The following is a 17207-nucleotide window of genomic DNA, read 5'->3' on the forward strand; positions in this document are numbered from 1 at the left end:
TTTAGAGACATTTATGGCCTTATTGTACACTTATATTTTATCTAATATAAGTGTAGCCACTCTTGCTTTCTTTTTTTGCCATCTCTTTACTTTCAGCCTATGCGTCTCTCTAAAGTGAGTCTTGTAAAAAACATATCACTGGATCATGCTTTTTAAAAAATCTATTCATCCACTCAATGACTTTTGATTGGTGAATTTAATCTATTTGCATGCAAAATAAATACTGCTAAATGAAAAACTATTATTGCCTTTGTGTTGTTTTCTCTCTATTTTGCAGTTGTTTTTCTCTTTTGTCTTGATGTCTTTGTTGTTTAATAAATTTTTGTAGTGATTTGCTTTAGTTTCTCTTTGTATTTTGTACTATAAGTTTTTTATTTGTTGTTAGCTCTAGGTTTGTGTAAACTATCTTCTGGTTATACTCTTCTATTTTAAGTTGATAACTGCTTAATTGCAATTTCATAAAAAAAACTACAGTTTTACTTCCCCAACATACTTTGTGTTCTCATAGTCAGAATTTGCTGCTTTTTATATTGTGTGTTCATTAACATCTTTTTATGCTTTAACTTTTGTATTAGGGTCAAAAGTAAATTATGTACCACCATTACACTGTAACATTAATCTGTGTATGTCTACATATTTACCTTCACCAGTGAAATTTATGCTTTCATATGCTTTTGCACTGATGTTTATCATTTTTGTTTCAATTTGAAGAACTTCCTTCAGCAATTTTTTAAGCTACCTTGTGTGGTTGATACTGACAGCCTCTGTCTGTCATCTTTGTTCCTAGCCGTTTTCAGGTATCTTGCTATAAAAATCTCCTCAGCTACCTAGGTGAGATGAAACAAAGTGGACCTTTAGGGCATTGCCCTGAAATACTGGGGAAGTTGTGAGCAGAATTCATTTCCACTGATGCTGAGTTGTTCTGGCCTGAGAATGGAATGAGGCAGGCAACATAAAACTGTTCTTCCCACCCTTTCTGTGTGCTTCTTCCTTCTCCTTCTCCTTCTTTTTCTTCCCTCTTTCTTCCTTCTTCTCCTTCTCCTTGTTTTCCTCCTCCTCCTCCCCTTCCTCCTCCTCCTCCTTCTCCTCTCCTCCTCCTCCGTCTTCTTCTTCTTCTCCTTCCTCTTTCTCTTCTTCCTTCTTCCTTCTTCTTTTTGTGCTCCACTTTGTTGCTGTACCTCTTAACTGGACTTCTGAGCCCTCCCAGAGCTATTTTCATTTGTGTACAGCTGTCTAATGTTTTTGTGTTTAGTGAGACAAAGACTTGGATCTTCTACTCTGCCATTTTGCTGATATCCAGGATCTATAATTTTATATTTTAGACATGTCTTTAATCTGTTTTGAATTAATTAATTTTTGTAGAAGTTTCAGGGTTTATGTCAAGGTTCTTTTTCTTTTTGTACTGTGGATATCAAATTGCTCCAGCACCATTTGTTGAAATGGATATCTTTTCTCTATTAAATAGTTTTTGCACCTTCTGTTTCTCTCTTCTAGTTCATTGGCCTATGTTCTAGTCCATTAATCTACGTTTTTACCTCTTTGCCAATAGTCTTGGTTATTGTAACTACATAGTGCCTTGATATTGGGGAGATAGATTTCTCCCACTTTATTCTTTTTTTTTCCTCAAAATTATTTTAGCTATTCCAGTTTCTTTACCTTTCCATATACATTTTAGGATACTGTTGTTTATATCTACAAAAATCTTGGTTTTTGAGAGAAATTGCATTAAAGCTGTATATTAATTTGAGGCATTTTATTCCAATCATAAGTATATGTTTCTTCAATTATTTAGAGCTTTGATTTCTTTCATTAGCATTATATAGTCTTTAGCAAGTCCTGTACGTATTTTGTCAGATTTACCTGAGTATTTTATTTTGAGTGATTGTATATTGTATTAGGTTTTTAATTTTGTTGTCCCTATTTATCACTAGCATACAGAAATACAATAGATTTTTACATGTTTATCTTATATCCTGCAATCTTGGTGATGCACTATTTCTAGGAGATTTTTGTAGACAATCATGTCATCTGCAAATAAGGACATTTTTACTTCATTCTTTCTAATCTATATGTCTTTTATGTCCTATTCTTGCTTTATTGCACTGGCTAGAATTCCAGAAATAAGTTGAATGAGAGAACTGAGAGCAGAAATTCTTAAGGAGAAAGCATTCAATCTTTTGCCATTAAGCACAATGTTAGCTGTAGGTTTATTGTTGATAGTCTTTATCAAGTTGACAGGTTTCCTATTTCTATATTTTTAAGTTTTTTTAAAAATCGTGAGTAGATGTTGAGTTTTGTCAGCCTTTTTCTATATTGATTGGTGTAATCCTGTGATTTTTCTCCTCTTTCTTATTTTTAATTTTTAAGTTATAAATTGACAATTTATAATTGTATACGTTTTTAGGGCACAAAGTGATGTTATGATTTATGAACAAAATGTGGAATAACTAAATCAAGTTAGGTAATGTATTCATCACTCCATATACTTAACACTTCTTGTGGTGAGAACATTTGAAATCTACCCTCTTAGCAATTTTGAGTTGTATAATACTCTATGTTCTATTTTGAGCAACAGCAATCAAATAAATCATATTCCTTCTGTCTAAAACTTTTTACCTTTTGGCCATCATCCCCTCATTCCCTCCAACCCCCAGCCTCTGTAACCACTATTCTATTCTGTGCTACTATGGGTTCAATTGTTTTGGATTCCACATACAAGTAAGAATATTCAGTATTTGTCTTTCTTTCTCTGGCTTATTTTACTTAGCATAATGTTCTTCATTTCCATCCATGTCCTTGCAAATGACAGAATTTCCTTCTTTTTTTCAGTCTGAATAGTATTTTATGGTGTATGTATACCCCATTTTGTTTACCTATTTATCTGCTCATGGACACTTAGTTGATTCTGTAACTTGGCTATCATATTAATGCTGTAATAAACACAGGAATGCAGAGACATCTTTAACAATTGATTTCAGATCTTTCAGATAAATACTCAGAAGTGGGATTGCTGGATCATATGGTAATTTCATTTTTAATTTATTGATGAACCTCCATACAGTTTTCCATAGTGGTTGTACTAATCTACATTTCCACTAGCAGTATACAAGGTTCCCTTTTCTCCACAGCCTCACCAATACTGATGGTTATCTTTTGTCTTTTTGATAATAGACATTCTGACAGAGGTGAGATGATATCTCATGGTTTTAATTTACATTTTCCTTGTGATTAGCAAAGTTGAGCACTTAAAAATATATTTGTTGGCCATCTGTGTGTTTTCTTTTCAGAAATGTCTATTCAGTTTCCCTGCCCATTTTTAAGTTGGGCTTTCTGTTTTGTTGCTATTGAGTTGTATGGGCTCCTTATGTATACTGGATATTAACTCCTTATTGGATGTATGACCTGCAAATGTTTTTCTCCCATTTCATAAGTTATCTCTGCACTCTGTTAATTATTTCTTTTGGTGTACAGAGGCTTTTTAGTTTGATATAATCCCATTAGTCTATTTTCGCTTTTGCTACCTGTGCTTTTGGGATCAAATTTTAAAAAAATCATTGTTCAGACCAACATCATATAGTTTATCACTACATTTTCTTTTAATAGTTTTACCGTGTTGGTTTTAGTATTTACATCATTAATCCATTTTGAGTTGATATTTTAATATCATGTGAGATAAGGGCCTACTTTCATTCTTCTGTATGTGGATATCTGGTTTTCCCAACACCATTTATTTAAGAACCTATCCTTTTCTCATCGTATATTCTTGGCACCTTTTTGGAAATCAATTGACCACACATGCATAGGTTTATGTCGGGGCTTCCTATATTTGTTCCATTGGTTGAGGTGTCTATCTTTTTTTTCTTTTTTTGCCAGTATCATGCTGTTTTAATTACTATAGCTTTTTAATATAATTTGAAATCAGGTAATGTGATATTTCCACTTTGTTCTTTTTGCTCATATTTGCCTTGGCTATTAGGGATTGTTTTTGCAGTTCTATATGAATTTTAGGATTGTTTTTTCTATTTCTATGAGAAAAGGCATTGGAAGTTTGATAGAGACTGCATTAAATGTGTACATCACTTTGGACAGTATGGACATTTTAACAATATTCTTACAGTCCATGGATATAGAATATCTTTCCACATTTGTATCTTCTTTAATTTATTTCACCAATGTTTTGTGGTTTTCAGTGTACAGGTCTTTCACCTCCTTGGTTAAATTTATTCCCAAGTGTCTTACTATTTTCATAACTATTGTAAATAGGATTGTTCTCTTGATGTCTTTTTGGGATCGTTTATTTCCAATGTACTGATTTTTGTATGTTGATTTTGTATCCTGTAACTTTACTGTATTTTAAAAAATTAATTCTAAGAGTTTTTGGGTAAAATCTATTTTCTCTACATAAAATCATGTCATCAGCAAACACTGATAATTTTATTTCTTCCTTTCCTATGTGAATGTCTTTTATTTTTTCTCTTGCTTAATTACTCTGGCAAGGACTTCCAATACTATGTTGAATAGAAGTGGTGTGAGTGGGCATCCTTATATTATTTCATATCTTAGAGGAAAGGTTTTCAATTTTTCACTTTTGTGTTAGCTGTGTGCTTCTCATATATGATCTTTATTGTGTTGAGGTATGTTTTTTCTATAACTAATTTGATGAGTTTTTTTCATGAAAGGATGTTTTTCTGCATCTACTGAAGTGATTGTATGGATTTTATCCTTTATTCTGTTAATGTAATATATCACACTTATTGATGTGAATATTGAACCCTCTTTGCATCCCAGGGATAAATCCCACTTGATCATGGTAGATAACCTTTTTAATGTGTTATTGAGATTGATTGCTAGTATTTTGTTCAGAATTTTTGCATCTGTGTTCATCAAGGATATTTAAAAAAATATTAAATTCTTATTTCTTAAGCAGATCACCTGTCTAGAGCATATGTTCATCAAGGATATTGGCTAATAATTTTCCTGTCTTGGAATGTCCTTGTCGAGCTTTGGTATCAGAGTAATGCTAGTCTCATTAAAAGAGATTGGAAGCATTCTCTCCTCTTTAATGTGTTGGAAGAGTTTAAGAAGGACTGATGTTAGTTCTTTAAATGTTCGCTAGAATTAAGCAGTAAAGTCATCAGTCCTGGGCTTTTTTTTTTTTTTTTTTTTCCTTATGAGAGACTTTTTATCACTGATTCAGTCATCTTATCCTTTATTGGTTTGTTCAGTTTTCTATTTCTGCATGATTCAGTCTTAGTACATTGTATACTTTTAGGGCTTTATTAGGTTATCGAATCTGTTGGTGTATAATTGTTCATAGTAGTTTCTTATGAACCTTTGTGTTTCTGTGGTATCAGTTTTATTGTCTCCTCTTTTCACTTTTAGTTTATTTGAGTCTCCTCTCTTTTTTCTCAGTTAATTTAGCCAGTGGTTTGTCAATTTTGGTTATCTTTTCAAAAAGCCAATACATTTTTGTTCATTTTTAAAGACAGGGTCTTGCTCTGTTGCCCAGGCTGGATTGCAGTGGCATGATCACAGCTCACTGCAGCCTCAACTTCCCAGGCTGAAGTGATTCTCCCATCACGCCTCCCAAGTAACTGGGACTAAAAATATGTGCCACCATGCCTGACTAATTTTTAAATTTTTTGTAAAGTCAGGGTCTCACTATGTTCCCTTGGCTGTTATCGAACTCCTGGCCTCAAGTGATCCTTTTATCTCAGCCTCCCAAATTGCTGGGAGTACAGATGTAAGTCACTGCATCCGACTTACTTTATTGAGGTTTTATATTGTTTTTCTAGTCTCTGTTTCATTTATTTTTGGTCTAGTCTTTATTATTTTCTTTCTTTTGCTAACTTTGAGTTTAGTTTGTTTTCTTTTTCCTGTTCTGTGAGGTGTAACATTAGTTTATTTTGTGATCTTTCTTCTATTTTGATGTAGGCATTTATTGCTACAAATTTTCTTTTTAGAACTGCTTTTGCTGTATATGATAAGTTTTGACAATTTTGTTTCCATTTTCATTTGTCTCAAAATGTTTTAAAATTTTTCTTTAATTTCTTTACAGACCAATTGATTGTTCAAGAGCATGGTTTAATTTCCATGTACTTGTGAATTTTGTTACTGATTTCTAGTTTTATATTATTGTGGTTGGAAAAGATACTTGATACAATTTCAATCTTCTTAAATTTTATGAAGTTTGTTTTGTGTTCTAATACGTGATCTCTCTTGGAAAATGTTTTGTGTGCATTTTAGAAGATATGCATTCTCTTGCTATTGGATGGACTGTTCTGTACATGTTTGTTCAGTCCATGTTGTCTAAAGTGTTGTTTGAATCTAGTGTTTCCTTATTATTATTGTATTGCAATCTATTTCTCTCTTCAGATTCTTTAATATTTGTTTTACATGTTTAGGTGCTCCAATGTTGGATATATGTATTTGTTATATCCTTTTGCTGAATTGACTCCTTTACTATGTTATAATATCTTTCTTTGCCTGTTCCAGTTTTTGACTTAAATTATATTTTGTCTGATATGATTATAGCTATTCCTGCTCTTTTGATTTCCACTTGCATGGAATGTCTTTTTCCATCTTTTTGCTTTCATCTATGTGTGTTCTTCAAGGTAAGGTGTATCTCTTGTAAGCAGCAGATAGGTAGATCTTATTTTTGTGAAATCCATTCAGTTATTCTACATCTTTTTGGAAGAACATAATCTGTTACATTCAAGGTAATTATTACTAAGCAAGGACTTACTGCTACCATTTTGTTAGTTCTTTTTAGGTTGTTTCTGTAGGTATTTTCTTTCTCTCTTGATGACTTCCTTTGTGGTTTGATAGTCTTCTATAGTATTATGCTTGAAATGCTTTCTATTTTTGTTTTGTAATTTTACTAAAGATTTTGCTTTGTGGTTACCATGAAGCTTGCACACATCTTTCTTATACAACAGCCTACATCAAACTGATAATAACTTAACTTGAATTGCACATAACAACTCTGTATTTTTATTTCCCTTCCCACATTTTATGATTTTGCTGTCAAAATTTACATTATTTTGTAATGTATCCCTTTGAAATTTATTTTAGCTATCATTGTTATTAATAGTTTTATCTTTCAGCCTCATACTAGGGATAAAATTGCCTTACACACCATCATTATAGTCTTAGATTATTCTGAATATGGCTATGCTTTATTTATACCCTTAATATTGTGCTTTTATATGTTTCATGTTCTTAATTAGCATATTTTTGTTTCAGTTTAAAGAAATCACCATAGCAATTCCTGTAAGCCATTCTTAATGATGATGAACTCTCTTAGTTTTTGTTTGTTTGGGAAATTTTTATTTCTTTCTAATTTCTGGAAGTTATCTTTGCTGGTTGAAGAAGACTTGGTGGACAGTTTTTTTCCCTTCAGCACTTTCAATATATTATCCTACTCCCTCTTTGCCTGCAGAGCATTTGCTGAGAAATTTGTTGATAAGACATGTTGTCATTCTTTTGTATATGATGTATTACTTATCTCTTGCTGCTGTCTGAATTTTTCTTTGTCTTTGATTTTTGATAGTTTGAATATTATTTGTCTTAGTGTACTCCTCTTATGGTTGTATTTAATTGGGATCTATGTGCTTCTTGTACCTGGGTATTGTCACTTCTCCTCAGACTGGGAAAATTTTTAGGTATTATTATTTTTTTTAACATTTTTATTTTATTTTATTTTGGTAGGTTTTTGGGGAACAGGTGGTGTTTGCTTATGTGAATAAGTGCTTTCGTGGTGATTTCTGAGATCTTGGTGCACCCATCACCTTAGCAGTGTACAGTATAACCAGTGTGTAGTCTTTTACCCCTCACCCACCCCACACCCTTTCCCCCAGATCCCCGAAGTTCATTGTATCATTCTTATGCCTTTGTGTGCTCATAGCTTAGCTCCCATTTATGACTGAGAAGATATGATGTTTTCCTTTCCTGAGTCACTTCACTTAGAGTAATGGTCTCCAGTTCCATCCAGGTTGCTGCGAATGCCTTTATTTCATTCCTTTGTATGTTTGAATAGTATTCCATGGTATATATGTACTACATTTTCTTTATCCACTTGTTGATTGATGGGCATTTGGGCTGGTTCCATATTTTTGCAGTTGTGAATTGTGCTGCTATAACATGCATATGCAAGTACCGTTTTTGTATAATGACTTTTTTTTTTTTTTGAGATGGAATCTTTGCTCAGCCTGGGGTGCAGTGGCATGATCTCAATTCACGGCAACCTCTGCCTCCAAGGTTCAAGTGATTCTTCTGCCTCAGCCTCCCAAGTAGCTGGGATTACAGGCATGTGCCACCACACCTGGCTAATTTTTGCATTTTTAGTAAAGACAGGGGCTTCTCCATGTTGACCAGGCTGGTACTGAATGACTGGACTCAAATGATCTGCCTGTCTTGGCCTCCCAAAGTGCTGGGATTACAGGCATAAACCATCACATCAAGCTAATGACTTCTTTTCCTCTGGGTAGATACCAAGGAGTGGAATTGCTAGATCAAATGGTAGATCTACTTTTAGTTCTTTGAGGAATCTCCACACAGTTTTCCATAGTGATTGTACTAGTTTACATTCCCACCAACAGTGTAAATGTATTCCATTTTCACCACATTCATGCCAACATTTGATTTTTTGATCATGGGCATTCTGGCAGGAGTAAGATGGTATTGCATTGTGGTTTCAATTTGCAGTTCCCTGATCATTAGTGATGTTGAGCACTTTCTCATATGTTTGTTGGCAGGTTCTATATCTTTTTTTTTTTTTTTTTTTTTTTTTGAGATGGAGTCTTGCTGTGTCGCCCAGGCTGGAGTGGAGTGCAGTGGCGCGACTTTGGCTCACTGCAAGCTCCGCATCCTGGGTTCATGCCATTCTCCTGCATGCCATTCAGCCTTCCAAGTAGCAGGGACTACAGGCGCTCGCCACCACGCCCAGCTAATATTTTGTATTTTTAGTAGAGACGGGGTTTCACCGTGTTAGCCAGGATGGTCTCAATCTACTGACCTCGTGATTTGCCCACTGAGAATTGTCTATTCATGTCCTCAGTCCACTTTTTGATGGGATTGTTTGTTTTTTCTTTTTCTTGCTGAATTGTTTGAGTTCCTTGAAGATTCTAGATATTAGTCCTTTGTCAGAGGTATAGATTGTGAAGATTTTTCTCCCACTGTGTGGGCTGCCTGTTTACTCTGCTGATTGTTCTTTTGCTGTGCATAAGCATTTTAGTTTAATTAAGTCCCACCTATTTGTTTTGGTTGCATTCCGTTTTTGGATTTTTGATCATGAAGTCTTTTCCTAAGCTAATACCTAGAAGGGTTTTTCCTAAGCTAATGCCAAGAAGGGTTTTTCCAATACTATCTTCTAAAATTTTTATGGTTTCAGGTCTTATATATAAGTCTTTGATCCATCTTGAGTTGATTTTTCTATAAGGTGAGAAATGAGAATCAAGTTTCGTTCTTCTACATGTGACTTGCCAATTATCCCAGCACCATTTGTTGAATAGGGTGTCTTTCCCCCACTTTATGTTTTTGTTTGCTTTGTTGAAGATCAGTTGACTGTAAGTATTTGGCTTTATTTCTGGGATCTTTATTCTGGTCCCTTGATTTATATGCTTGTTTTTATACTACTATCACGCTGTTTTGGTTACTATGGCCTTCTAGTGTAGCTTGAAGTCAAGTAAAGTAATGCCTTCAGATTTGTTCTTTTTGCTTAGTCTTGCTTTGGCTATGCGGGCTCTTTTTTAGTGCTGTATGAATTTTAGGATTTTTTTTTCTGGTTCTGTGAAGAATGATGGTGCTATATTGATGGGAATTGCATTAAATTTGTAGATTGCTTTTGACAGTATGGTCATTTTTACAATACTCATTCTAACTATCCATGAGCACATGATGTGTTTCCATTTGTTTGCGTCATCTGCGATTTCATTTACGAGTGTTTTGTAGTTTTCCTTGTAGAGGTCTTTCACGTCCTTGGTTAGGTATATTCCTAAGTATTTTATTACTTTCTTGCATCTATTGTGAAAGGGGTTGAGTTCTTGATTTGATTCTCAGCTTGGTTGCTGTTGGTGTATAGCAGGGCTACTGATTTGTGTATGTTAGTTTTGTATCTTGAAACTTTGCTGAATTCATTTACCAGTTCTAGCAGTTTTTTAGATGAATCTTTAGGGTTTTCTAGATATAAGATCATGTCATCAGCAAACAGCAACAGTTTGACTTCCTGTTTACCAATTTCGATGCCATTTATCTCTTTCTCTTTTGATTGCTCTGGCTAGGACTTCCAGTATTGTGTTGAATAGACGTGGTGGGAGTGGACATCCTTGTCTTGTTCCAGTTCTCAGGGAGAATGTTTCAACTATTCCCCACTCATTATAATGTCGGCTCTGGGTTTCTCGTAGATGGCTTCTATTACCTTAAGATATGTCCTTTCTATGCCGATTTTGCTGAGGGTTTTAATCATAAAGTGATGCTGGATTTTGTCAGATGCTTTTTCTGCATCTATTGAGATGACCATGTAATTTTTGTTTTTTTATTCTTTTGATATGGTGTATCACATTTATTGACTTGTGTATGTTAAACCATCCCTGCATCCCTGGTATGAAACCCACTTGATTGTGGTGAATTATATTTTTGATATGCTGTTGGATTCAGTTAGATAGTATTTTCTTCATGATTTTTGCATCTGTGTTCATCAGGGATATTGGCGTGTAGTTTTCTTTTTTTTTTTTTTATGTCTTTTCCTGGTTTTGGTATTAGGGTGATACTGGCTTCATAGAATGATTTAGGGAGGATTCCCTCTTTCTCTATATTTTGGAATAGTGTTAATGGGATTGGTACCAATTCTTCTTTGAATGTTCTGTAGGATTCAGCTGTGAATCCACCTGGTCCTGGACTTTTTTTTTTGGGTAACTTTTAAATTACCATTTCAATCTTACTGCTTGTTATCAGTCTGTTCAGAGTTGCTATTTCTTCCTGGTTTAATCTAGGTGGGTTGTATATTTCCAGGAATTTATCCACCTCCTCTAGGTTTTCTACTTTATGTGTGTAAAGGTGGTCATAGTAGCCTTGAATGATCTTTCATATTTCTGTGGTACCAGTTTTAATATCACCCACTTCCTTCCTCCTTCCTTCCTTCCTTCCTTCCTTCCTTCCTTCCTTCCTTCCTTCCTTCCCTGTCCTTCTCTCTTTCTCTCTCTCTCTCTCTTTTTGTTGTCCAGGCTGGAGTGCAATGGCATGATCTTGGCTCACTGCAGCCTCTGCCTCCTGGGTTTAAGTGATTCTCCTGCCTCAGACTCACGAGTAGCTGGGATTATAGGCACCCACCACCACACCTGGCTAATTTTTTGTATTTTTAGTAGAGACAGGTTTCGCATTGTGGCCAGGCTGGTCTCGAACTCCTGACCTCAAGTGATCTGCCTGCTCAGCCTCCCAAAGTGCTGAGATTACAGGCATGAGCCACTATGCCTGGCCTCACCCGTTTTGTTTCTAATTGAACTTAGTTGGATCCTCTTTTCTTCATTGTAAATCTCACTAATTGTCTATCAATGTTATTTATCATTTCAAAGAACCAGGTTTTTTTTTGTTTGTTTCGTTTATCTTTTGTATTTTCTTTTCTTTGAATTTAATTTAGTTTTGTTCTGATCTTGGTTATTTATTTTCTTCTGTTGGGTTTGGGTTTGGTTTGTTCCTGTTTCCCTAGTTCCTTGTGGTATGACCTAAGATTATCTATTAGTGATCTTTTTCTTTTTTTTTTCTTTTTTCTTTTCTTTTCTTTCTTTTTTTTTTTAAGACGGAGTCTCGCTCTGTCACCCGGGCTGGAGTGCAGTGGCCGGATCTCAGCTCACTGCAAGCTCCACCTCCTGGGTTTACGCCATTCTCCTGCCTCAGCCTCTGAAGTAGCTGGGACGACAGGCGCCCGCCACCTCGCCCGGCTGATTTTTTGTATTTTTTAGTAGAGACGGGGTTTCATCGTGTTAGCCAGGATGGTCTCGATCTCTTGACCTCGTGATCCGCCCGTCTCGGCCTCCCAAAGTGCTGGGATTACAGGCTTGAGCCACCGCGCCCGGCCTATTAGTGATCTTTCAGACTTTTCTATGTAGGCATTTCATGTTATAAATGTTCCTCTTAGCACTGCTTTTGCTGTATCCCGGAGGTTTTGATATGTTATGTCACTATTATCATTCATCAATGGGTCAACAATAAAATCCAGATGGGAATTAATTTTCTGGAATTAATTTATTCCCATCTGGATTTTATTGTTGACCCAATGGTCATTTAGGAGTAGGTTATTTAATTTCCATGCATTTGCATGGTTTTGAAGGTCTCTTTTGGAGTTGATTTTCAATTTTATTCCACTATGGTCTGAGAGAGTACTTGCTATAATTTCAATTTTTGTAAATTTGTTGAGACTTGTTCTGTTGCTTATCATATGGTCTCTCTTGGAGAATGTTCCATGTGTTGATGAATAGAATGCATATTCTGCAGTTGTTGGATAGTATGTTTTGTAAATATATGTTAAGTCCCTTTGTTCTAGGATATAGTTTAAGTCCATTGTTCTGTCATTAATTTTCTGTTTTGATGACCTGTCTAGTGCTGTCAGTGGAGTATTGAAGTCCCCCACTATTATTGTGTTGCTGCCTATCTCATTTCTTAGGTCTAGTAGTAATTGGTTTTATAAATTTGGGATCTCCAGCATTAAGTGCATATATATTTAGAATTGTGATATTTTCCTGTTGTACTAGTCCTTTTATCATTATATAATGTCTCTCTTTGTCTATTTATTTATTTATTTTGAGATGAAACTTCACTCTTGTTGCCCAGGCTGGAGTGCAATAGTGTGATCTCAACTCACTGCAGCCTCTGCCTCCCAGGTTCAAGCGGTTCTTCTGCCTCAATCTCCTGAATAGGTAGGATTACAGGCACCTGCCACCACACCCAGCTAATTTTGTGTATTTTTTTTTTAGTAGACATGGAGTTTCACCACATTGGCCAGGTTGGTCTCAAACTCCTGACCTCAGGTTATCCACCCACCTTGGCCTCCCAAAGTGTTGGGATTATAGGCATGAGCTACCACACCTGGCCTCTCTGCCTTTTTTAACTGCTGTTGCTTTAAAGTTTGTTTTGTCTGATAAAAGAATACCTACTTCTTGCTTGCTTTCAGTGTCCATTTGCATGGGATATCTTTTTGTACCCTTTTCTTAAGTTTATGTGAGTCCTTATGTGTTACGTGAGTCTCCTGAAGACAGCAGATACTTGGTTCATGAATTCTTATCCATTCTGCCACTCTGTATATTTTAAGTGGAGTTTTAGGCTATTTACTTTCAACATTAGTATTGAGATGTGAGGTACTATTCTACTCTTAATGCTATTGTTGCCTGAATACCTTGTTTTTCTTTTTTCATTGCGTTATTGTTTTATAGGTCCTGTGAGATTTATGCTTTAATGAGATTTTATATTGGTGTATTTTGAGGATTTGTTTCATGGTTTAGAGCTTCTTTTAGTAGTTCTTGTAGTGCTGACTTGGTATTGGCAAATTCTCTCAGCATCTGTTTTTCTGAAAAGGACTGTATTTTTCTTTCATTTGTCAAGCTTAGTTTCACTGGATACCAAATTCTTGGCTGATAAATGTTTTGTTTAAGTATGCTAAAGATGGGACCCCAATCTCTTCTAGTTTGTAGAGTTTCTGCTGAGAAATCTGCTGTTAATTTGATAGATTTTCCTATAAAGGTTACCTGATACTTTTGCCTCACAGCTCTTAAGATTCTTTGCTTTGTCTTGACTTTAGATAACCTGATGACTATGTGCCTAGGTGATAGTCTTTTTGTGATGAATTTCCCAGGTGTTCTTTTAGCTTCTTGTATTTGGATGTCTTGATATCTAGAAAGGCTGGGGAAGTTTTCCTCAATTATTCCCTCAAATATGTTTTCCAAACTTTTAGATTTCTCTTCTTCCTCAGGAACACCAATTATTCTTAGGTTTGGTCATTTAACATAATCCCAAACTTCTTGAAGGCTTTGTTCTTTTTTTAAATTCTTTTTTCCTTGTCTTCTGAGATTGGGTTAATTTGAAAGCCTTATCTTCAATCTCTGAAGTTCTTTATTCTACTTGTTTGATTCTATTGCTGAGACATTCCAGGGTATTTTGCAGTTCTCTAAGTGTGTCCTTCATTTCTAGAAGTTGTGATCATTTTATATTTGTGCTATCTATTTCAATGAGGATTTTTCCTTTCATATCCTGTATCACTTTTTTGATATCTTTAAGTTGGTTTTCACCTTTCTCTAGTGCCTCCTTGATTTGTTTAATAGTTGACCTTCTGAATTCTTTTCCTGGCAATTCAGAATCCTCTGATGTAATCCAACTTCAGTTCTCTCAGTTGTGCTGGTATCCCTAAGTTCCCAGGAGATTATGTCCTTTGTCTTAGGCTATCAGGGCAGGTAGAGAAAGACCATCAGGTGGGGGCAGCGTTAGCCATGTGTGAGCTCAGACTCTCCTTGGGCAGAGCTTGCTGCAACTGCAATGGGGGATGGAAGTGTGGTTCCTAGGCCAATAAAGCTATGTTCCCAGGGGAATTTTGGCTGCCTCTACTGCGTCACACAGGTCACCAGGGAAGTGGAGGAAAGCCAACAGTCATAGGCCTCACCCAGCTCCCATGCAGCCTACAGCCTGAAAGACTGGTCTCACTCCAGCCGTGCCACCCCAACAGCAGTGAGTTTATTTCCAGGAAGCTGGTGAGCAGGACTGAGAACTTGCCTCAGGCTACAAGCCTCTCAGCTGAGAAAGCAAGAAGACTCACAGTTTCTCCGCTGTCCCATGGAGCCTGCAACAGCAATCTACCTCCTTCAAAGGGTGTGTGGATTCTCTCAGCTTTCCTGGTATAATTCTACGATAGTTCTTGGAGCAAAGTTCACAATGTAGGTCTCCACATGCTGCTCTGTCCATCTGAGTGGGAGCTGCAAGTTAGTCCTGCCTCCTATCCGTCATTTTTCCTCCTCTATCCTAGGTATTATTTATTTAAATATGTTTTCTGTCCCTTTTTCTTTATCTTCCTTCTGTAAGTCCTGTTACACAAAGGTTTGGTCTCTTGGTGGTGTTCCTTAATTTTCGTAGACTTTCTTTATTTTTTTGTCTTTTTGCTCCTCTGAATGATTTAAAGTGTTCTGTCTTCAAGCTCACTAATTCTTTCTTCTATTTGATCAAGTCTGGTCTTGCAGCCTTCTGTTAAATTTCTGTTAAATGTTTCACGTTAGTCACTGTATTCTTCATTTGTAGGATTTTTTATCTGTTTCTTTTGTTTCCATTTCTTTGTCAAACTTTTCACTTTGTGCATTGTCTACCAAATTTCATTAAACTTTTTGTTGTATATTCTTTTAGTTCACTGAACTTCTTTATGGGTATTATTCTGAATTCTTTGTCATTTTATAAATAAATCTCCATTTTTATGGGTCCACCATGGAAATTTTATTAGTTTATTTTGCAAATGCCATGGTTCCCTGAGTCTTCATAATTCCTGCATCCTTGTGGTGTTGTCTGAACATCTGAGAAGAAAGCCTTTCTCTGGCCTTCACAGGTGTTCTTTGCTAGGGATGGACCTTCACTTTTAGTGTAGTCTGTGATTCTGGAAGGGAAAACTGATGATGACCCTCACTGACCCTGGGCAAGCAGAGCTGTTGTGAGTTTTCTAGTTGTCTGGGCCACTGATTTTGGCCAGATGTGTATTTTCTGGGTTCCAATCTCTAGTAAGATCACTAGCTGGGCTCTGCTATCAGGCAGAGCTGCTGGCTAGATAACTCAATGGATTCTAGTCAGTCTGGTCGTAGAATGTATTTCCTGCTCCAGGTAACTCCAGTGTTTGCAATCTGTGGTTGTGAAAGTTTTAATTATGAGTGGATGTTGAATTTTGTCAAATAAATTTTCTGTATCTATTGATATGATCATGTAATTTGTCTTCTTTAATTTGTTGTAATGGATTACATTATTTGATTTTTTAATGTTGAACCAGGCTGGCATACATGGAATAAATCCTACTTGTTTGCAGTGTAAAATTCTTTTTATATATTGTTGTATTTGATTTGCTAACTTTTTTGATAACTTTTGCATCTATATTCATGAAACATATTGATCTATAATTCTCTTTTCTTGTAATATCTTTGTTTGGTTTTGGTATAAGGTAATTCTGGCCTCATAGAATGAGTTAGAAAACTTTCCTTTTGCTTCTATCTTCTGAAAGAGAGTGTTGAGAATTGGTATAATTTCTTCTTTAAATGTTTTTTAGAATTCACCTGTGAATGTATGTTGGCCTAGTCCTTTCCCTTTGGGAAAATTATTAATTATTGATTCAATTTATTTGATACAGGCCTGTTTAGATTGCCTATTTCTTCTTGCGTGCATTTTGGCAGGTAGTATCTTTTAAGTAATTGGTCTGTTTTATGTAGATTATCGGATTTGTGGGCATAGACTTGTTCCTAGTATTTCCTTACTATTATTTTAATGTGTTTCTTCATTTCTGATATTAGTAATTTGTGTCATCTTTTTTTCCCTTTAGATAGCCTGACTAGAGGCATATTAATTTTATTGATCTTTTCCAAAGACCAACTTTTGGTTTTATTTATTTTCTCTATTGATCTTCTGTTTTCAATTTTATTGATTTCTGCTCTAATTTTAATGTGTTTTCCTGCTTTCTTTGAATTTAATTTGCTCTTTTTTTCCTAAGATATAGCCTTAGATTACTGATTTCAGATCTTTCTTCTTTGCTAATATATGCATTCAATGCTATCAATTTTCTTTTTTCTTTCCTTTTTTTTTTTTTTTTTTTTTTTTTTTTTTTTTTTGAGATGGAGTTGCTCTGTCACCCAGGCTGGAGTGCAGTGGTGAGATCTCGGCTCACTGCAAGCTCTGCCTCCCAGGTTCATGCCATTCTCCTGCCTCAGCCTCCCTAAGAGCTGGGACTACAGGTGCCTGCTGCCACGCCTGGCTAATTTTTTTTTTTTATTTTTAATGCTATCAATTTTCATCTAAGAACTGCATTTGCTGCATTCCACAGTTCTAATAAGTTTTGTTTTAATTTTGATCTTTTAAAAAATATTTTAAAATTTGCAATGAGATTTTATCTCCAACTCATGTGTTATTTAGAAATGTGTCATTTAATCTGCAAGTTTTGAGGTTTCCCAGGTATCTTTGTGTTATTTGTTTTTAGTTTAATTCCA

Source organism: Chlorocebus sabaeus, chromosome 21 (assembly GCF_047675955.1).
Source record: "Chlorocebus sabaeus isolate Y175 chromosome 21, mChlSab1.0.hap1, whole genome shotgun sequence".
Taxonomy (NCBI): domain Eukaryota; kingdom Metazoa; phylum Chordata; class Mammalia; order Primates; family Cercopithecidae; genus Chlorocebus; species Chlorocebus sabaeus.